General features: G+C 40.3%; 1 protein-coding gene across 3 annotated transcripts in view; it reads right to left on the bottom strand.

Moving 5' to 3' along the window:
• PHACTR1 (phosphatase and actin regulator 1) overlaps positions 1-24047 on the bottom strand; it is an 806703-nt gene that overhangs the window by 664491 nt on the left and 118165 nt on the right. The gene's annotated exons all lie outside the window — the stretch shown is intronic.

The following is a 24047-nucleotide window of genomic DNA, read 5'->3' as shown; positions in this document are numbered from 1 at the left end:
GGCCTCTTTAAAAATGAGAAAAGCAGAACAGACTGTGCCCATTTTGTACCAATTACCGTCTGAGAAATCTGATCACAACTAGTTACTGATAGGTTTGCGAATGAATCTACATTTCATCAGATAAGAGAAAACAAGCCATTCTTTATCTTTCAGTAGATTAATAGTATATGCACTCAACTGTGCAAAGACAGCATGTTCTGCTGTGATTTTATTAAACAGAGCATTTGAAAGAGATTTTGCCAATTAACTATAAAACTACAATAAATGTGGTCTCCAAACTAAAAAGTAGTCAAATAAGAGAAGTACTGTACAACAAATTAATGTTTGACACTAGTAAATAGCCAGCATATAATACTCTGGCTTTACTTGGGTCTAGGTGTCAAGGCAAAGAGAAAAAAATTGAATGATTATCTTCAGCGAACATCTAGTATTAAATACATTGGACTTTTGGGGTTTAGGTATTACGGCAAATAATAAATAATGACATATTTAACCCTAGTACATAGCCAGTATAAAATACAGTGGATTAATTGGGGTCTAGGCTGGGAGGCAAAGAGGAAAGAACATTACATTCCCTGTCTTTCCTCCATATTCGGCTATCCCGCATGGTCATATGGTGATGTGCATACATGGGGGAGAAGTTGGATCTGAGTGAGGATTAATACTCATATGCATCAACAATCTCTTCCCCATCTCCCTGCACCAAAATCCTCCATCATCACTGCTCCATTTTCAAACCAAGCTGTGTTATATGTAACTAAATATTCCATATGACACTGTTCTGCTCCAGAAACCAACCACTTCGGACTCTGTGGGGTAAATTTACTAAGGTGGGAGTTTTACTTTAGAACTTGTGATGTTGCCCATAGCAACCAATCAGATTCTATTATCTTCTAGAAGCAGCTAGATAAATGTTAAGCATAGTTGCCGACATTCTGGCTGCCTCCTCCGGTAGGAGGTAGCCAGGTCGGCTCAGCAGGGGGCGTGGTGCGGAAGAGGGAGGCATAATGGGGATGAGCAGGGAGCGTGGACATGGGATCACATCATTGTGGCCCCACCCCGAGATTACTGGCATAGTGGGGGGCACGGGGTGGGGTCATGATGATGCGAATCACGTCATTGGCACACCTGCTGCGGGGGATACTTGAGTGTTTCCCCAGGGGGTGCGGAGGCTCAGCTGCTGACCGGGAGACTTGCCAACTCTTCCGGGTGGACGGGAGCGCTCCCCGATTTTCGGGAGAGTAGGTAAGGATTATGTTCAGTAGAATCTGATTGGTTGCTATGAGCAACATCACCAGTTCTAAAAAACTGCCACTTTAGTAAATTTACTCTGTATCCTAGTTTAAAAAGAAACAAAACAATTCTTTTAAAATACCAAGCATGAGATGAAGTTATCTTGTTATAATCTGCTAAATGAAATCATTGGAAATGTTCTTGAATGGAAATGTGTGTCCAAGATGGCAATTAAAGTATATTTTTGAAATCTATCTATTAATGCATTGGATGCCCACAAAGCCCTAGGGCTGGAGAGATACTTGGCATGATGTTTTACAATCTGCCTCAACTGTACAGTTCATCATTATAATGATGTAGAAGGCTTGCCTATAAGAGAAACACAGCATTGTCCTCATTAAAAAAACAGACCTCTAACATTAATTAATTCACATTTCACACCAAAGCAACTGATCATGTCTGATGCATACATATACAGTATGTGTAAAATTGGCTTGCTCTTCATCCATAGATCTTGCACTATATGGTATACAGTCAGCGAGGTAAAATTGAGACTGTCAGTAAGTAGGTATAACAGTTACTGGGTGCAATGTATTGGGTGAAATGGGTCAAATTTAAAATAGAGATGACTGAAATGACAGTGCAGTTTTACAGAAACAGAGTATCACAGTGGAACTGGATGAGTTGCAGTAGGTTCCATAGTCTAGCAATTCTATAGCCAAGTTGAGGTTTAATGCTATTCTGTACTGTGGGCCAGATTCATGTTTGCAACTAACGCAAAAAAGCAAGCAACTGGGCAAACCATGCTGCACTGCAGGTAGAGCAAATGTAACATATACAGAGAGATTTAGGGGTCTATTTACTAAACCTTGGATCGAGATAAAGTGGACAGAGATAAAGTCCCAGTCAATCAGCTCCTAACTTTTATGTCATAGGCTGGGTTTGAAAAATGACAGTTAGGAGCCGGTTGGCTAGTACTGTATCTCCGTTCCCTTTATCTCCATCCAGTGCTTAGTAAATAGATCCCTTAGATTTGGGTGGGTATGTTCAAACTGACATATAAAATGCAATGTAAAAATAAAGCTGTCCAGTATTTGTGGGCTACATACAAAAGTAATAAATGCGTACAGCATGGGCGTATAAAGAGAGGAAGTGGCCTGTGTGCAGGATCAGTCTGGGCCCCTCCTCTCTTGCCAGCAGCGCTGCACACTCTGGGCACTAGGGAACCCTAGCGCTGTCCCAGAGTCTAATGCACCTACCATCTTACCAGAAATGTTATTACTGTGCATGCGCAAAACGCCAGGAAAATAGCCGCCTTGACATTTTCCTAGTGATTTCTGCAAAGCTGCTGCTGACGTGGCGTAAGTATTGAACAAAATGAGTGCAGGGTTTGAAGTGTGGACACAGGGGCCCGTGCGCACTGCACACACTGCACCCAGTATAAATATGCCAGTGGCTACAGACCATCCTTCTTACAGCCATAGGATAATTACCTTTTGCGTGGATTCCTACAAAACAGTTGTTTTAAGGGGATTTCCCACAATTTAACTTTCCAAAATGGTATCCGATCTCTAGGTCGACCACACTTAGGTTGACATGCATTAGGTTGACATGGTTTCTAGGTCGACGTGACAAAAAGTCGACAAGAGTTTTTCACAATTTTTAATTTTTTTTTTAACTGTTTCATACTTTACGATCCACGTGGACTACAATTGGGAACGGTAACCTGTGCCGAGAGCAGCAGTAGCGGAGCGAGGGGACACGGTGCACTAATTGGGGTTCCCAGTCACTCCACGAAGAAAACGACACCCAAAAAATAAAAAAAAACTCATGTCGACCTTTTGTCATGTTGACCTTGCTCATGTCGACCTAATGCTTGTGTCAACCTATTTTAGTGGTCGACCTAGACACAAGTGTGGTTGACCCTATGATCCACACCCTTCAGAAATATGCCCCTATGTCCAGGGACGGACTGGCCCACAGGGGTACCAGGGAAACCACCGGTAGGCCCCAATGCCTGAGTGCCCAATCTTTCCTCGAGGGATCAGGTTCAAGACTGTGCACTTGTATTATACATGGTAGATATGTTGCATTACACTGCACTAAACTATTGTGTATTTCAAGCCTCTGTAGAGGCTGGCCACACCCCCTTTGTAGGCTGGCCACACCCCTAAGTATGGGTCCCTATCACTGCATTCCCCTGTTGGGCCCATCATGCCCCAGTCCGACACTGCTTATGTCATATAACAGAAGGTTTTTTCAGAGAGGCTTTTCATCTACATGTATTGCAAATACACAGAGATAGCGGAGATTATTGCAGTCAGCTGGGCCCTGGGCTATGGAATAAGTGGGGAATTCATCTTTTTTAACATCTCTGATTAGTCACACTAAAAACAGCTTGAGATATTCAAGTAAATTGAAAATACAACATAATGCTCTCATCTGTTTTACTGATAAGGACCAGGTAGCACATTTTCTCACAGAGTTACAGAGGCCCTCATTCCGAGTTGTTCGCTCGTTCTTTTTCATCGCATCGCAGTGAAAATCCGCTTAGTACGCATGCGCAAAGTTCGCACTGCGACTGCGCCAAGTAACTTTACTATGAAGAAAGTATTTTTACTCACGGCTTTTTCTTCGCTCCGGCGATCGTAATGTGATTGACAGGAAATGGGTGTTACTGGGCGGAAACACGGCGTTTCAGGGGCGTGTGGCTGAAAACGCTACCGTTTCCGGAAAAAACGCAGGAGTGGCCGGAGAAACGGTGGGAGTGCCTGGGCGAACGCTGGGTGTGTTTGTGACGTCAACCAGGAACGACAAGCACTGAACTGATCGCACAGGCAGAGTAAGTCTGGAGCTACTCTGAAACTGCTAAGTAGTTAGTAATCGCAATATTGCGAATACATCGGTCGCAATTTTAAGAAGCTAAGATTCACTCCCAGTAGGCGGCGGCTTAGCGTGTGTAACTCTGCTAAATTCGCCTTGCGACCGATCAACTCGGAATGAGGGCCAGAGTACTTGTGGCAGAAGGATGAGTGTTGCATGCTGCATTGAAAGATAGCCATTTATGTATTGCAGAAGCAGGACCCTGCATAAACAGTGTTTCAAATGACTATACCACATCGTACTGTTGTAGATCTGCCATTCAGTAAACATTTGAATAGTTCATACAAACACAGATTTATAATTCTCTGTATCTCTTGCACATGGCGGAGGGTGATCCCAGGGGGCAAGAAGCGTGCATGTTCAGTGATCCCTTATTGTTTATAAAATGTATGTGTATGGACCTGAAATTGAAACCTTCTTTTATGCAAAGGAACATTGTATTTTTCTTTTTTATTATTGTTTCCCCATGGTTTTTGGATGACATTGCAACCTTCTGTCAAGATATGTACAGTTATATACTTATCTCCTCTGTCTCCTGGAATGTTTTATAATATTCTCTAAACTGTTACTCGATTACTTATTGTATTTTCTACTGTGTGTTCAACTTGGACATATTGGGACCTAATGGAAATGTCTATTTCTATGTATGATACCTTATTGCATTTCTACTATTGTAATGTATCACTCATTGCTTCAATAAAAATATTATTGAAAAAAGTTTGTATTTAATGTAGCTTAAAGTTAAAAACTATCCCACATAACGCAATAGAATCATTTTTAAATACTGTACTAACTTTTCTGAAGTTAAAAACCATACCACATAATGCAATAGAAGGGTTGAGTTTGATTTGACGGTGGTCGATAAGATAAGTATACTTACCTACCCCCCCCCCGGCCCCCTAACTCACCCTTCTCACAGTCTAACCCTAACCCTCCCCGGTGGTTCCTAAACCTAACCTCCCTCCCCACAGCCTACACTTAACCCTCCAACATGCAGCCTAACCCCAACCATCCCTGGGAAGTGCCTAACCCCCCCTCCCCGCAACCTAAACCTAACCTCCCTGGGGCGCAGCCTAACCCTCCCCCCGCAGCCTATACCTAACCTCCACCCCTCCCCCTTGGGCTTACCTTCCTGACGGCCGGTGTCTTCTCGCTCGGCATTCTGGCACCAGGATGTGTACCTATGCGGTATGCTGGTGTTGGCATTACGAATAGTTGGGGTCATTCAGACCCGAACGCAGCTGCACATCTGTATGCAGTGGCTGCATTCAGGTGGTCTGCGCACGTGCACTAGCTGCAGTGTGCGTGCATGACCTTACACATTGCGGCTGCATCCTCGCCTCAGTGTGATTCACAGCAGTGGACGTTGATGTCGATTGCGGCATTGGTGGGGCATGGCGGACCGAACGAGGGAGGTCCAGGAGAATTTTCAGGCCTGCTGTGTGATGTCACACGCAGATGCTCCAATTAAAGAAATAGCGCCGACCGCCTGACAGCGCAGTCAGACTGCACTGCCAGGGGTCAACCTTAATTCGATGCGTCTGCAATGTCAAATTATGATATAATAGATATTACAAGAATCTAAACTACATCTTTAACAGACTAGATATCTGTAATACGGAAAATGATTGAATGTAGATGTGTAGGGAATTACAGTTTAATAATTGTGAAATTCATGTTTAAAATGCACAAACTTATTTTTATTATACTTTATCATCAAGCATTTTGATACAGGTTGTAAAGTACAATTATCATGCAAAGCCTAAAATGTTTCAAAAGAAATTACAATATGAGTAAAAAAAAAAATTAGATTATAATCATAGGGGGATATTCAATTGTTAGAAAAGTCAGTTGGGTGTCTGTTTTTTCCTGTCTGTTAGACTTTTCAAACAATTATATATCCCCCATTGAATATGTTCTACAGTACATCCCTTAGCCTGCAATTGGACATTAATTAATTAACTAAAACATATCCCCTTTATGTAGTTATGTAGAAACATGTAATCACCTGGCTTCATCAGCCTGGTGTGCTGCCCCTCAGCAAGTGCCGCCCCCTAGGCATGTACCTCACATGCTAGGATTCCAGCTCCGGGATTTCAACTGCCAGCATCTTGACCACTGGCATGCTGAAGTATCCCATTATGTATGTATTAAGCCCAAGTCACAAATAACTGACTTTTTTTATTATTTTATTTAGCAGCACCTGTAATTTTGTACCACCACTATTTGCTTCCATTGTTATACAGTGGATGTTGCTAAGGTAGTTCAGGGGCAAATGGCAGCGTCACTATATTTCTGAGCTTTGAATTTGATATAAGGCTAATTTCAAATAATGCAGTAAGCTGTCGCACCCATCCTAGTTGTTATAATTAGGTAAAATACAGTAGTTTGTGTATGGTGTTAATGTACAGTATGCTACAATATGATTAGATTTTATTTAAAACATTATTTTCTATTTCACTTATTTTCTCAATTGTCACCACAACAAAACATAATAGTTTTAGCAAATTTACATATCATAGTAGGTAGGTTAATCTAAATTAGTACAGTGTCATATGTAATGTATTGATCAAGCAGCTCACAACTAGCATTCTGGCTAATGATATGCAAATGAGCACACAAAGTGATACAATATTAATGTGTATTCCCTATGTGAAAGTTTGCATCTGACTTGTACATACATTTACTGCTAGTATTACTATAGATAATAGTGTATAGTGTGGCATAATTGTACCCATAGTTAGTATTTCTTATGCAAACAATGTCATTATGTCTGGAAACAGATGTCTAGGCTGTAATAAAAAACTACATAGAGGAAAATCATTATAAAATGTCTTTACATGAATCCTAGCTGAGTGGAAGCAACAAAGAACACGAGAAGCTATACCTTTGTAAATAGGTTTCTAGTTTAAATGATGCCCCTACTTAGGAAACACACAGTATATATTGCAGTTAATTTGCATTATTTACATACACTATAAAATAGGTATCTCACACAATGTAATGCGTAAATAGCTTGAGTTGAGAACTCTGCCAAATCTATACAAAGCTCTTATGAAATTTGGAGATGGCTTTGGATCTAGATGTAATAATACTACATTTATAGCACTGAATATTTCCCTAGTGAACATACCAATATAATTACACATCCACTCATAGAGTGATGCAATCAAAATATTGTTACTTACTGTATTTGAGGCTTGATTCTCCTCAGAATAAACAAGTCAATATGAATACCCAATGATCGATAGGGGAAATGGAAGTCCCCACCTTAATTTAATATTATCAAGCAGCAAATAATGCACAGTTTATGGTACTATATATTATGGTGGAAAATGTCATATGGATCATCCTAAAAAATCCATCATCCCCTGACAACTGATACATTGTTATGCAGTATTCCTCCCACTCACCCAATAACCTAACACACTGTGATAACACCTACAGCTTACCTACTAGACACAGAAGACCTCAGATAAAATGAAGCAAAAGTACATGTTATTGGCAAACACATAATGATTGATGAAACTCTCACTTTCATGTACCAAACTGGAATCATTGGGAAAGTAAGTTAGACTTCTGCTGAACTAAAGAAATCGAGATAGGAATATAAACACATATGTAAACGTGAGTGTGGTACACTAGTACACTTAGGGGCAGATGTGTTATCCTGGAGAAGGCATAAGAAAGTGATAAACCAGTGATATGTGCAAGGTGATAAAGGCACCAGCCAATCAGCTCCAATATGTAAATTAACAGTTAGGATGTGATTGGCTGGTGCCTTTATCGCCTTGCACATATCACTCGTTTATCACTTCCTTATGCCTTCTCCAGGATAACACATCTGCCCCTTAGTCACTCTACCTCTGACTTGTGCAATAAAAGAAACCTTTATACAGTACATCTGGTTCTGCCCTCCTTTCAGTGAGTACACTGTATTCCTTCCTTTTGGTGGAGGATTCAAACATGAATAGATGAAAAATAATCTTTTATACACATTAAAACAGGTGTTTAATTGTGAGTTGGGTGCGTCACCCTATGTTATCCTGTGCTATCTAAATTCTCACTGGAGTTTCTTATATAGACATTGACTTCTGCAACTTTTTCGTTATTTGATGATCTAATGACATTACTACACATTGGTGTTTTATTTATTTTCTATGTTACATGGAACAAACGATAAAGTGGAGTTCTTCACACCAAGGATAAGACAACATAAGGAGACAGTGGCCATCGAACAGGGAACGTATAGTGTTCTTTTATTTACCATATACAGTATTAATTATTTTTCCTGTATTTTACCCCTCAGCGCCCATACCTGTGTTATTTTCCAAATTGTTGTATTCAGTAAAAAGGACAAATAACGTGTTACTTTACAAATAATGGATTATATTACAAACTGTTCTGATATTATTTTATATTCTGATTTTTTCCCTTTCTCCACTCAGTATGAATGGAGCCCAATTGGGCCTAGTTATTAGCTCTCAACAACTTTCAATGAATGCTCTGTTAAATTGTTGTGTACTCAATTGTACATTACTTTTTTATTACTGTAATACTATTTTCTTTTTTCTTTGTTCTGATTTTCAATGGGTTCTCTTCCCTGTATCTTTTGTAATAATCTTAAAATCAATAAAATATATATAATTTTGAAAAAGTGATAAATGGGTAAACTGTACTTATTCCAATTAGATTTAAAATGACTACCATCTTGAGCTCTTTCAGTGTATGTGATGATGTGTTGCATAATGTGAGCAAAAAAAATGTGATAATGAAAATGCATAGCTCTGATTGTTTATAGCAATGGTTCCCAAACTTTTTTGAATAACAGCGCCCTAGAGTATCAGAATTTTTTTCATGGCACCCCTAGGCCAAAAGTTTCTTATTGAGAAAGAAATATGAAATTAAGCAAATTGTGTTTATATGTCATCCTTAGGTTCAGTTGTGTGGTGAAGAACAGGATTTGCTTTTGTTTCTCCACATATTTTATGACTGACAGCCACCGGCACTGGTTTTGCCTATTACACTGACCATAAATAATTTAAATTGGACAACCAACCCAGGGTACCGCTGCAAGTGTCCTGAGGCACCCCAGGGTGCCACAGCACACAGTTTGAGAACCACTAGTCTGCAGTATATATATATATATATATATATATCAATCCTTCGGCAGCACTCCCAATCTCAGCGCATAACGGTCCGGTGCCCTCCTACACCCGTATGGCAACGGGTCACAAATAACATGCAGTCGGCGGCACTCAAGTGGTAATGAAGCACATAGGCAGGTTCAACCTGCCTATGTGCTTCATTACCACTTGAGTGCCGCCGACTGCATGTTATATATATATATATATATACTGTATATATATGGGAAGCAGTTAGCTTCCCGACAGATGGGATCCCGGTGGTCGATATACCGACTCTGGGATCCCAAAATAGGATGCAATGCCAGCATCTACATACCGACGGCGCTAGAGATGCCGGCGTCACATTACCGACAGCCAGCATCCCGATCGCCCTAACAATGGGACACCCTGGTATCCTGCTTGGGGGGGGGGGGAGATTAGGTATAGGCAGGAGATGGGGGGTTAGGGACTGTGGAAGGATGGTTAGAGTTAGGCACATAGAAGCTGAGGTTAGGGTTAGGCATCAATCGGGGAGGGTTAGGTTTAGGCAGTGGGGAAGGGAAGGTTAGGCACCAAGGGGGGAGGGTTAGGATTAGGCACCACCGGGGAGGGTTAGGCACCCACAAGGGAGGAAACAAGACAATAAGTAGTCTTAGGCGCTGTACTGAATAGCGCTTATACAATAATGTATATCAGCAGCCACCTGGGAAAGAGGATTGCCAATCTCTTAAAATGAAAAGCACAATGTATATAATACCCAGGTAGCGCTTAACAATACATATGACAACAGTGAGTATAGATGAATGATATCTAATGAAAATGTATTAACGCAACGGGGGTATATATATATATATATATATATATATATAAGACGCACTTAACAGACATGTAAAAATGCCATGGTATATCTCACAGAATAAATTCAAGAAATACAGAATTAAATAAAACGAAACAGCCTATTCACTGTTTCGCAGGGAGGGTCAGGGTAGGGGGCAGAGGAGGGTTAGGAGGCTTACTGGTGGCCTGTCAGGATTATGATGGATGGGATGCCGCTGTCGGTATACTAATAGCCGACATCCTGTCCATCGGCAAATCATACTGAACCTATATATATATATATATATATATATATATATATATATATATATATATAAAAGACTCAGATTGGTTGGCACTCCGTGTTAACAGAGTCAACTGCCCCGGTGCCCTCCTATATAAATTGTACAGTCACTATGGTCCCTAGGGAGAGTTGGCACACTCCCAAACAATAAAAGAACCAGGCGGCACTCTGGGGACTTGATGCAAAAGATGTGAAGATTTAGTGAAAAAAAATCACATATCAAAGTGGCATAGCTTTGCCAACGTTTCAGCGCCACGCAGGACGCTTTTGTCAAGACTGCATGCTGTGAAAAGAACCAGCATACAGCCTTGACAAAAGCGTCCTGCGCGGCGCTGAAATGTTGGCAAAGCTATGCCACTTTGATATGTGATTTTTTTCACTAAATCTTCACATCTTTTGCATGAAGTCCCCAGAGTGCCGCCTAGTTCTTTTATTGTTTGGGAGTGTGCCAACTCTCCCTAGGGACCATAGTGACTGTATATATATATATATATATATATATATATATATATATATTTATAACTGTTTATTGAAAAGTATTTCAACAAGTTCAACGAAAATGGGGTTGTATCCAGAAAGGAAGAGAGGGGAAGGGTAGAGAGAGCTAAATTCATAGCAAATATACCTACTGCAATTAACAGTTACAGTAGAAATCAGTACATATTGCAAGTGAAATAATAATAATAATAATAATAATAATAATAATAATAATAAAAGGTGTCTAAACAAATCAAGAGCAATAAGCAAAAGAGTGGGGAGGCCCTAAACCAGAGCACAGGACAATGATCAGTTGGGCTGATCATAGGCCATGGCAAAATGGATGAGAAGCATTGTAATAATCCAACCAAGGGGTCCAAATTTAAAAGAATGTATTTGTGGAGTTAGAGATAATACAAGATACAGTATGTACTTCATTCGATATACAAACAATACTTATTATTTTCTAGGAAGAGGTGATAAAGCAATGCATGGCAGCAAGAATGTGCCATATCAAGCATTGGATATGTTTGGGTATATTACTGATTAGTCGAGGAAAGAGAAAGTATGAGGGACAGTATGGAATCTGAATCTGTGTTATGTTTGACATAAGATAATGTACACTTTTTCATAAAGGAGCTATCTGTGGATATTTCCAAAATATGTGGAGCAGTCGTGCCATCAGTGTGACAATGGACACCAAGTACCACCAGAAATAACATCTTGGATGAATTTTACTGAATCCATATACAAGAAGAAGAGAATACAACATTGGACCTGATACAGGGCAAAACCTCGGGATCAAGGATCTCCCCCATGTCACCCTCCCAGGCTAACTCATAAGGATCTTTTTCCGAAGAATGGACCACTAACAACAGGGGTTAAATTTAGGACAGTAAGCCTTTTGACAGAACTGAAGCCAACTAAAAGATTCCAGGACAAGCATTTAAGGCGAGCCCAATGTCAATACCGGGTGTTGAACAAATGATGTACTGTATCTGCAGATATTGATACATTCCCACATTAAAAATCAGATACAGTAGTTCTCCTGATATGCAAAGTAGAGGAAGCCTTGGAGGGGGCGTGAGGAAGATGAGACCCCTATAGATTCATGGGGAGAATTAAGAGTGGCCAAAGCTGGGTGGAAATGCCTGGTTGTAACAGATAGGTACCAGAGCAGGGCGACTGGAAATAAGATTACATTTGGGTCTGTCTATCACAGATTTTGAGTGAGAATGCCACCATGGGGATCCATCGTAACTCTGGAGACCTGCACTGTGGAGGAACCCACAGAGAAGAGGGGACAGAAATTGAGTTTATTAAACTAGAGGCAAAAATCTCATATAAGGTGGGGATAAATAGTCAATGCAAATTTGCGTGAATGCAAGTTGCAATCCAATTGCAAACTCACATTTCATTCACCCTGAAAAATCGTGTTCTTTGTGCGCACCCAACTGAGCAGGTAAAAAGGTAGAGATAATTATTTTTGAAGGTAAAAATATCAGGACTTGCTCAGAGCCCCTTGGAACCCCCAAAATGACTAATTTGGCAATTGGAAGTTTTCAATTAGCTAAATTGGGCCAATAATTATGTCATTATTGTGATTAAAATATGGCCTGAAATTAACCCAAAACCAGCTTTATTTTATGCATCCTAAATTTTATTAAAGGATAGTATTTGTTGAAATGAAAAATAATTTATTCTATAATTTTTTTCTTTCAAAATATTTTTTATTGTAGCATTGTTGAAAGTGCACAGTCAAGCAAGTCATGTACAAAAAAATGACATACTATAAATTATCCATCCAGATGATGTACAAAGATCACAGTTGATGATTTTAAACTTGTTTTTTTAAATGTGGTCTCATATTACCCCCAAATCACCTTTTTCTACTTTTTTTTTTGCATTTTTTACTTTTAAATTAATTGTATTTAAATGAAAAAGTTAGCTTTTTAGCATTTTTATACCCATTAACAGTCTTCTATGTGGCTCTGCTATCTCAGTTGTCAATTTTTTGGTGTCGAGGGTGGTTTAAACACTTTTTCATGCTCTTCTCCCAACTTTTTTTATTATTTTCCACGCAAATTGTTATCTCTAATTGGAGTGCGCATTTCTCAAATGCACGCATTAGCATGAAGTTTGCGAGTTTTAATTGGATTGAGTCCACTGAGTAAGCTATTCTGAGGCCAATCAATGGCAGATTTATATCAAGAGTCTCACCCTTGGACGTTGTCCTGTCCAAACAAATGTAGAGAATTGGAGTTGGAGTGAGAAGAGAGCTCTAGAAGGGATCTCAATCGGAAGCGCCTGAAATACATACTGCAGTCTCCGTTAGGTATTCATTTTAATCATATTCACTCGCCTTGTCCAGGAGATGAACAACAAGTTTGAATTTTAAAGGTCTAAAATAATGCTTTTAAAAATGCTGGATAGTTTGCCGAATATAGTTGATAATACTTTCTGGTCAGAAGGACCCCCAGATACAGTATTTTAGACTGCAGACTTTTTCTGTATATTTTGTAAATCTTATTTTTAGTTTATTATCATTTTTGTTAACAAAGGGAAGTTTTAAAAAGTCGGATAGGTCTTTCCTAGCCAGGGCCTTAGGCTGATCGGGCTACAGCCTGGAGCGCTGGGTCCTGGGGGGGGGGGGGGGGGGGAGCACAGCGGGTGCGGCGGATGCCACGCGCCGAACCCGCCCGCGCTCCCACAGCCACTGCAACCATTAAAGAGTACAGTGGCCCTGCCCAGGAAGAGGATCAGTGACTGTTATACGAAAGTTCCGCTCCCCAACCAGAGCCTCGGTTCAACTCTAACCAGGTATGGACTGTCACTGTGGAGGCCATCTGTTGTTGAACACAAGCAGGACGTCTGCAGGAGAAGAGAGGGCATCCATGTGTACTAGAGGGGAGCAGGTGTGAGGGGAGCAGGTAGGGGTCAGACACACAGTGTGAGGGCAAGCAGTGTGTGCTGTATAGGGGGACAGGCAGCTGGGTTTTTTTTTTAACTCAAGAGCCTTGACATTGTTAAAAAACTGTAATGTAGAATCAATGTTCCCAAACGTTGAAATAGTACTGCGCCTCTTTTTAAGTATGGCAGTCACTAACTGTAGCAGCAAAATATATTTTTCTGCTTTAAAGAGGGTAAAAAACTACCTGCGGTCAACTTTACACATCAAGAAAAACTCACAGCTCTTGCACTGTTATTCATTGAAAGTGACTTCCTGCGGAACTTGAAGTTTGATGATATAATCAAAACGTTTGCAGCTTCTAAAGCAAGAAAAAGGAGCTTGATGTAAACTGTTGATATAAAAGGTGAGTTTGAGGACTATATTTAATGTTCATTTCATATTATTGTATTAGTCTAGGGCGGCTGGAACCCTTAAACAGGCCATTTTCCTAGCACTTGTATATTTAAAGTAACCTGTATGTAAAAATAACTGACATGCCAGTGGCTGATAGATCCAGGTTACTAGGACATTATACTGCTAGATTGTAGAGAAAACTTTACTGCAATCCTGCCATTGTAACTTATTCAGGTTTATAGGAATCATTCTCAAATAGGAGCCTGGATTGAGCTAAGAGAAGTATGTAAGTAGAAACAGGGATAATGACACTGTCTTGTCTATCAATAATTATGTACTAATGGACAAAAAACTGCAAATATTTTGAAATCAATTACTATGTCTTTAGAATGGGGCATACGTATTATATTTATCACAATTCGCGTTTTAAATGTAATTGTGATGTGATAATATTGCATTGCGATATTAGTTGTTATCAAAGTGATTTATCGTGATAAAGGTGTTGGGACAGAGCTTGTGAGAAAGCTCACAGGTTTCCCAGTATAATGGATGGTCTGAATCTTACCTAGGAGGGCTGTACAATTGGGGGAAATGATAAACCAAAAAAAGTAATTTCAATTTTCAAACTTTCCGAAGTGGAATTATATCCCCATCATTGAAAAGTCTGCCCAAGTTTTAAAACAGGTGAGAGGCCACAAGTCATACTGTATATAAATCTATTTAACTGCCTATGGTAATATATTTGAAAGGATGCAAAACCTCACCTAGCACATAAGTAGAAGCCTGCAGCACTTTTAGTAATGATGGTGAAGAAATGAGTTTCCGCATCATGAACAATGGAAGCATTACATCACTGAATAGATCTGGCAACCATGTACCACACACACACACACACACACACACACACACACACACACACACACACACACACACACACACACACACACACACACACACACTCTCTCTCTACACACTATTTCAATTAGCAACATGGCTTACCCCTCAGCTAATTGCCAGCTAAATCCCTGCAGGGCAGGGAAAGGCTATTCAATAAAATAGCCTTTTCCCCCAACTAAAATTTGTGATTCAGGCGCAGAAACCTGCTGATTTCAATGGGGTTTTCCTGCATGTGAACCTGATTTTGCTGTTTTTATGTTTACTTTACCTCGCAACTCATGTGCAAGGCAATCCACGCCAATTGTATTGCTCTGGCACATAACCCCCACAGCTATTTGAATTCCTCTCAAAAACTATATTTTCTATTATTAATCTGGCTATTAAAATACCACCTTTCACCAACCTCCAATGTCTAGCTTACTCATTATCCTTATTTCACTGATTTGTGCCTTATCTTTAAAAAAAAATTACAATTGTATATAATGGAAAAAGTGAATAGTCTGTGTCTTAACACTACCGGAAATGTAGCCATTTATTTCCAAGTTGTTGGCTATCCAGAGATCAGTAGAGGTCAGTGACCAATGTAATTCCCTGGCCTCAGCCTTACAGAGCTACGCTGAACAGATGGACATTTAAATTATATATATATATTTATATATAGACTGTTTAGAGCTTAGCAGTGAAAGCCACTCAGATTTTCCAAATCCAATCAGCAGAGCTAATAATGCTTACTAAGTTTAAATAATCTTTTACTATACTATGGTCTATTGCTGATATTTGGTGTTCTTGAACTATGACAGTAATTACGGTATGCAGTATAATGTAGGTTCCGTATAGCTGAAACTATACTTTTACCTGTGAAAAGGTTTGCAACCCTAAGGATAACAATTGTGCAGCAGTAGCTATTACATACACAATTTAATATAATCCTGACTAATTGAATGAAAAATAAAATGTCTGATTGTATTCTCTCACCCATTCTCTACTCACAATTGTGAGCATGGCTCCATTTCTTCATTCTTCATACGGGATCAGTATGAAATGCCGGTGGACGAGATCCCGGCTGTCATGATCCTGACAGCGGGATCCCGTCCGCCATAATGCCAGCAGCGAGGTGAGCACTAGAAAGCCCCTTGTGTGCTCACTGCGCCCGCCACGTTGGTTCTATTCTCCCTCTATGGGTGTCATGAACACCCACAGAGGGAGAATAGGCTGTGGTGCCGGTATTCCGAAGGTGGCATTTCACTGCTAGTCGGGATCATTGCGTTGGCTTTGCAACTGCTGGAATACCGTCTAGCGGAATGTTAACCGCTTCCCTTTCATACAGATGTGTCCTCATACACTGTCTAGTGTCGCCAAATAGCCCCCTGAGTGCGCCAGGTCCCGGGTAACTTGGCCACGCTGAGCGGCTTTACACTTAAAATATACATCCTATACGCACAAATAAAACTACTGAAAGTGACAAAACTGTTTGCTAATGTACACAGACCACTGGAATGTATAACATTTGCACATCTGTGTGCGACTCAGTTTGAATCTCTGTACAAAGGGCTCCGATGCGAATAGCTTTCTTCACACCAAGTTCCATTGTACTTAATGTGTGACTTTGTACGTGTGCAATTTTTGTGGGGTTACAGTTGCAGGCCAGTATTTCTATTGCACTCTGGGTCTGATTGTGATGTAGTTGGTGTTGCATAGCCACAAGGGAGTGGCTGTAATGCTGCCGGAGGCGATTTTAGGAAAAAGATGCCTCCTAACAACTTCTGCGATTCGAGTGCTGCGTCCGAAGATGCAATATCGGATCACCATCGTGACCATTGGTCAGTCTGCGTAAGCTGAAGCTTACTCAGACTCGCCATTGCATTCCCTGTGATGGGTGCAGGAAGTCTGCAGCCGAAAACGCAGACCCTGGGCCCGGCACGCTTACAAAATGGAGATAACACTCCCTAGTATTGTAGAACGGTCTCGTCACCGCCCCCCCACTCCACCCCCCAAATGTAACAGCAAGTCAATCATGCAGTGGCTAATGGGGGACTGCAAGTAATGACAAGGGGCCTGTTCTGCACATGCACAGACCCCAAACTTTTGGATTTGTATGTAAACCATTGGGTTTCTGCACAAATCCAAATTAGGCCCTGTGTGCGGCTTTTTGCAGATTCTGACATGCGTATCATATGCAAAATGTTAAGAAATATATGGTACACTACTCTTCTCGGATGGTCTCAGTCGCACCAGGTGTCTCGCGCCATATGGCATATAAATGCTAGGTATATGAGGCTACATCTGTAATCTTACATGCACCATTAACTACAGCAGATAGCACAAACGCATCACAAAGTGTTTCTTTCTCACAAGAAAACAGCATGAATAGGTTTTTTAGTTTCTGTTGACCTGGGACTGGTTCAGCACTAGATGTGCAGAACACGTGGAAAAGTCCTTCTGCTCTATACTGCAAGTGGTGACCAGGGATTGCTTTACAGGCTGCATGTCCTACAGTATACAGTCTAAAATGTTCAGAGAGTCGATCTGTTGTTTCCCTTACTATGAAGTCACCTGTCAGAAGAGAGAAGAGTTGTAGATGTGGATAAACAAACTGTAGACCCAAAGAGGCCATAATATATATATATATATATATTAGAATGGTGCCGTGTCCTCTCCTTATCAGTATGATTAGTACTTTATAGAGTGCCATCAGAAATCCACATTTCAAATTTTAGTCCCAGATAACCCTAGAACCAGCTGCCAGCTAACAATAGATAAAGCATAGCAGAAAACTGATACACTGTAGCAGTCATTAGAAAAGTGATAAAAAGTCTGCTTAGGTCTTCAAAAGAACAGAATATTTTTACATTTTCTGTATATCCTTAAACTTACAAGATCTATCAAATTTTTGTCATTATCATTTCAACATCTGGAAATGCTGACACTCAGTACTCGTACTGGCTTCAACTGAATGGAGGAAAATGCAGATATTCGCCCATATGCAGAGTTACATGCATACATACAACATTTATCTGACCACATCACCCGTAACCATACGCTTGTCTTCATACAGTAGTTGTCAGCATTATCAGTGTGTACTTGCCCCAAGCCCCCAGCCCTATCTTTGGTTGAAAGAGAGCCATCTGAAAAAGACAAGTCTTTGCCTACATGCAGGTGTGTATAATCAGCAATTCTGTTGACGCACCGTTGACATTTTTTCGGCTACAAAAAAAAATTGTTTTTGTTTTTTTTTGGGGGGGGGATTGTTTTTAGTTTTTTAATGATTGTTTTCTCCCTATTCAATTATATGATATATCCCATTTTTATCGGTTGAAAAATGTTCTGTTTTTGGGTGAAAACACATAGGATCTGGGATAAGTTCCCGGACCCATGAGTTTTTGAAAAAAAAAAAGGTCTGATAGAGGATTTTGTTTTGCGTGCCAATTTTGCTAACTGCCGGCATCGGTGACAACTGAATGGCATGGCTAATTAAATATGCCCTTATGTATGAGTGTCCAATTACCATCCAGTTAGGACCCTTCAGTGGAGACAAGTCACCAGTAAGTGCATGCACTCTTCTACAAAGCATGCGCAAATCCGCAAGCTCCGTCCTCAAGCCGGACTTGTGCTCAACTTTAAAAATATACTACATGGAATCAGAGAGCAGAATAATACAATACTATGAACTAGAATTATTTTTAAGCGCTAACAGACTAATGTTCAAGTGGTTTCCAGACAGTTAGAATGGTTTCTATTTGCTGTAAATGACAGCATCATGGTACACAGCAGAGGAAGCATAAAGATTAAAAATGGATAGTTATGCTGACATTTATCATATTTTTCTTTAAACTTGGATCCAAATAGTACATTTTAAAAGCATACTATTCATATTTAAGTGTTTTTGTTGCCTTTGTTGCTTTTTTTTTTTTTTTACTGGCAACAGATTTAATTGTGAAATAGGGAAAATAATGATTATATTTAGTAGGAGACTGATGGCACAAGATGTGTGATTCTGCATCAGATGTCTTTCATATCTCATATTTCAGTATACATACTAACATACATATTGTGGTGGTTTGTTGCTTTTCACACTTGGAAGCGCAGTTGCTGGGTTCTTTTTTGTTTAACTACTTAACTGACGATTTATATAGCCAAAAACCGCTCCAAAATTGTCATTTTTTTTAAGGAGTGAATTAGGTGAAGCACATGAATTTAACCCTATCCCAAATTAATTTAGTAAAAAAAAATAAAAAAATATTTGTTTAATTAAATCCCCCCCCCAAACATCGAAACATCGTTTGGGAACATCGCGACCGTCAGAACATCAGGAACATCACGGCTTTCATTTTGAAAGCCGGGACAGTCTCCAGGTATACAGGAGGGGGGGGGGGGAGATCTGGGGGTGGCTTGGGAGGGTTAATTTACACTCCCCAGCAGCTGCCATTGTCTGCAGCCGCTGGAGGGGGAGGGGATCCTGCCGTGCTGACCGATCAGCAGTGATCGGCAGCACGGCAATCAGTAGGGGAGAGTGCAGGGAGGCAGAGGGACCTTCCGGTCCCTCTGACAGCAGCAACGGAGGGAAGTTTCTCTTCCCTTCTGCTGCTAGCACTCTTTATCTGACTGGTCGCATCCTGTGCGACCAGGTCAGATAGAGCACTTGCAGGCATGGTCGCATCTGATGCGACCATGCCAGGCAAGTGGTTAAATAAGATAGCAACTACAAAATGTCTAACTATACTGTATGTGAATTAACATTGAGTGTACACCCTTTACATGAAAGGGGAAGCTGTACTTAGAATGTACTCATCTAGATGTTACAGCATTCATAGCCGGGAAGTAATAAAGTCCGAGCTCAGCGGCCATGCGGGATGCCGGATGAACTCAGATGTTTTTTTAAAGGAGCAATCATTTACAAGGCATGATTTAGCCATGTAAATGATTGCCCCTTTAAAAAACCATCCGAGTTCGGCTGCCACCCCGAACTTGGACTTTGTTACATCCCGCCCCAAATGTTCCATCCTGTATACTGTATGTTATATTTGGGATAATGTATTTCCTACTGCAATTATTAGGATATTATTAGTCATATACAGTTCCGCTTTTTGTACAGGTTATGGATTTCTGATATACCTTCTATTATAAATTACAGGTTACAGTAAGTAGTTGTTTTATTCCTTATAATACACAAGTTTCCTAATGAGCAACGTAATGATTATATTAGAAGTCACTGTTTTTACTAATCTTATTTACAAGAATGTATATATACATATATTAGCATCATGTGTGTATTACGCAGGGTCAGACTGTCTCAAAGGGGTACAGGGGAAATACGTGGTGGGCCCCACTGCCTAAGAGCCCCCACCATCCTCTAGGGGTCATGTTCTAGACCTTATACTCAAACTATATTAGTACACTGTTGCTCTATTAGTAGGTCAGTGCACTTACACAGATAACAGAGCTTCTTGGTTCATTTCTATGGAGACTACACCAAGATCCATCCTCCTGCCAATCAAAGTGAATGGTCCCAACACACCCCAATTCCCATCTCTAGTTTGCTGTCGGCCTTGGTATAATGAACTTGGTTCCTATCAGTGATTGGAAAGGCAGTGCACTTCTGCACTCATTCACTAGCAGGGAAAAAATTACTGCCGATGGGGAGAGGGCTTGGCCTAACATCTGCTATATATCTATAGGAGTCATCTAAGCCTAGCTGCTGCGTGGTCCATAGTGAAGATGTACAAGGGTTGAATGTGCCCCATCAGTGTATGCAGAGCTGACCACACCTGCCTGTCCTGTCTGAACTGCCCAGCTGGCTAGAATTTGCATAGTGATCATCTACCCTCACCCAATGGTGAAGGAAAGATGAATGTCTCAGCTGAGCATAGCCTGGATATTGTTGTTACACAAGCCACAAGCATATGGAATGGCACAGCAAATTTCAGTGCAGTTCACCTAGTAATATGAACAGTTGCACCTTTACTTACTGTATTCTTCAGTTGGCAATGTGGGACCTGGAGTTGGTAGCTATAAATGAAAGAAAACCTGAGAGCAATGATGAATAACAGACAAGACAGCACATTAGCCCAGCAGGTCACACTGGGGTTTAGAGGGTTCACTACGGCTGGCCGGCGGTCGGGCTCCCGGCGCCCAGCATACCGGCGCCGGGAGCCCGACCGCCGGCTGACCGACAGTGTGGCGAGCGCAAATGAGCCCCTTGCGGGCTCGCTGCGCTCGCCACGCTACGGGCACGGTGGCGCGCTACGCGCGCCACACTATTTTATTCTCCCTCTATGGGGGTCGTGGACCCCCACGAGGGAAAATAAGTGTCGGTATGCCGGCGGTCGGGCTCCCGGCGCCGGTATACTGAGCGCCGGGAGCCCGACCGCCGGTATACAGAAGACCACCCGGTTTAGATGACTGCATATCCTCTAATGCATTGCCTGCAGACCTCATCCTCTACTACAATTTACAATATAAATGGGGCCCCCAAACAATCTGACATCACTCTGCTTTGGTTAATCATCATTTAGAAGTTGGGTTAGTAGATATATTTTCTTGTGTGAAACATTTAAAATATCCCATACTGTATTGCAGGCTATGAATATACTTGTAAAAATGCAACCTACAATTAAGCCATCCCAGTGGAATTAGTTTATATAATTGAATCATTTGCTTACAGTTGCACATACTTGGCCTTTACTAGATCTAACGGAGTTTTTATTGAGTTTTAGGGAATTATTTACCAAGGGAGTTTTGCAGGAAGTCCTTCCAAACCCGCTATATCTCTAGGATTTTAGAAGGGGGCCCTATCTCTAAAATCTGCTGTGGTCCATCCAAAATGATGTCAGTACTTATCACTTTCTTTCCAACTCTTGGCCAGGAAAGGGCTTTCTCCGGAGCTCTGTCCTAGCACTTGGATAATGATACACTCTGGCTGTAATTTGCATTGTCACGTTATGATTAATGGCAATATTTTCACATCACAACTGCAATTTAAATGCAGATTGTGGTAAATATGCCCAATAGAAGCAAGCTGGTAAGTATGTGGTTTTCCTATCACATGTATTGTGCATTAATGTGGCCTGGGTCACCTTCATGCACTTTACTATTATACAGATTTATTTGTTATTTATATATTAACAGTTTCTTATATAGTGCAGCACATTCCATTGTGTTTTACAATTGGAACAAAAGTTATAGAACAAAACTGGGTAATAACAGACAGTCATAGAGGTAGGAAGGCCCTGCTCGCAAGCTTACAATCTATAGGGTATTACATTATAGTGCATTCTCCGGACTATGTGGTATTTACTACAGAAAATTGTTGTTATCAATATGCTACGTTATTATGCACTACCAGTATTTACCATATATATTTACAAAGGGGCCCAGGCAAGGCACTGTTATATCCATAGTTGGCCAAGCCTCTGTGGTGTCTGGCCAAACTTCCTAAGCATGGGCCCCTACCACTAAATTGTCCTGGTGTGCCGTCCATGTCCCCATCCAACACTGGAATTACATATGGAATACTTCACTCCCTATAGTAATTTATGTAAATATAAGAAGTAACAGAGGATTCTCTATAATATTAAAACAATATAAAAGCATGAGACTGTAGATCAAATACTATTATACAGGTTGCAGGAATTTGAAGAGACTTCTAATAATCATATAATAACTCACAATAGGCGATGGGCTATTTCTTATAGAACACACATAACACACAACATAATATGTGTACTATAATAAAGTACTGTAGGCTAAAATATAGCAACTTAAAAAATGTAAGCTTTAATTTATTATGTTATGCCAAGCCATGTAAATGCACACTTGTGATGTTTATGTGTAACCAAATGACATGTTGCTGAAAAAGATATTCTGTAGTAATCGACACATCGTTTAGAAGTCATGCAGATTACACGGGATGTAGTTATGTGACCGCTGCTCACGTGTTACACACCCGATTACACAGCTATAATTGAAATACATATAGGAAAACACATTTAGGAAAACACAACAGGAAAATACTTTTTTTTAAGGAACTGAGGGGGGACATTTACTAAGCAGTGATAAGAGCAGAGAAGTGAGCCAGTGGAGAAGTTGCCCATGGTAACCAATCAGCACTGAAGTAACATCTATAATTTGCATACTATAAAATGATACAGCGCTGCTGATTGGTTGATGGGGCCACTTCTCCACTGGCTCACTTCTACACTCTTAATCACTGCTTAGTAAATGTCCCCCTTAATGAGTACACTTCCCATCTTGCATTGGATCTTAACTATTTAAAAGCAGCGTCCCTGTCTGTAGTATAATGTACTGTATGAACAATATAAACATACACATGCAAAACTCCAGGTTTGATTGACTGTTCTTTGAGCAATTGTGTCCTAGCCACAGCACTCCAATCACCATGGCAACACATCCTTTCATTCAATCCAGCAAATTTAAAAATAGTTTTATGATAAAATTAACCTTTTCACGTAGCTTATTTTTATATTCTGATCTCACAAAACATATGTGTCTCTAAAATAAAATGACCAGTATTTAAAAATCAAAACATTAAAACATATACATTTTCAGATATCCTAAAAGAAACAAAAATATGTAAGCATCGGTTAATATGGTGGATACTCTCATGGGTAATAATGTCCATGCTTATTAACATTATCTCGTTAATCTGTTGTATGTGCATTTAGTTTACAAGCAAGTGATATGAAATATTAAGTATAAATTGCACATTGAATTATAATACAAAGTAATAAAAAGACACAACAGTCTATATAGTATTTTTCATATAGCATATGGAATTATCTTTTCATTTCTAAACTGTGGCAATGAAAGTGATGGATAGAAGACAATATATATTACTGTATACTGTAAGCAAGGAATTGTTGAATTGGGTAGTAGTAAGCTGCGTTATTTGTAAATATACAAAGTGTCTTCTTAACAATACCTACTGTACTTCCATCAAAAAGAAAGTACTGTACTAATATAAGCCATGATAATGTCTAAATAAACCCAC

This window comes from Pseudophryne corroboree, chromosome 5, assembly GCF_028390025.1.
Source record: "Pseudophryne corroboree isolate aPseCor3 chromosome 5, aPseCor3.hap2, whole genome shotgun sequence".
NCBI lineage: Eukaryota > Metazoa > Chordata > Amphibia > Anura > Myobatrachidae > Pseudophryne > Pseudophryne corroboree.
This window is presented reverse-complemented; position numbering and strand designations above follow the sequence as displayed.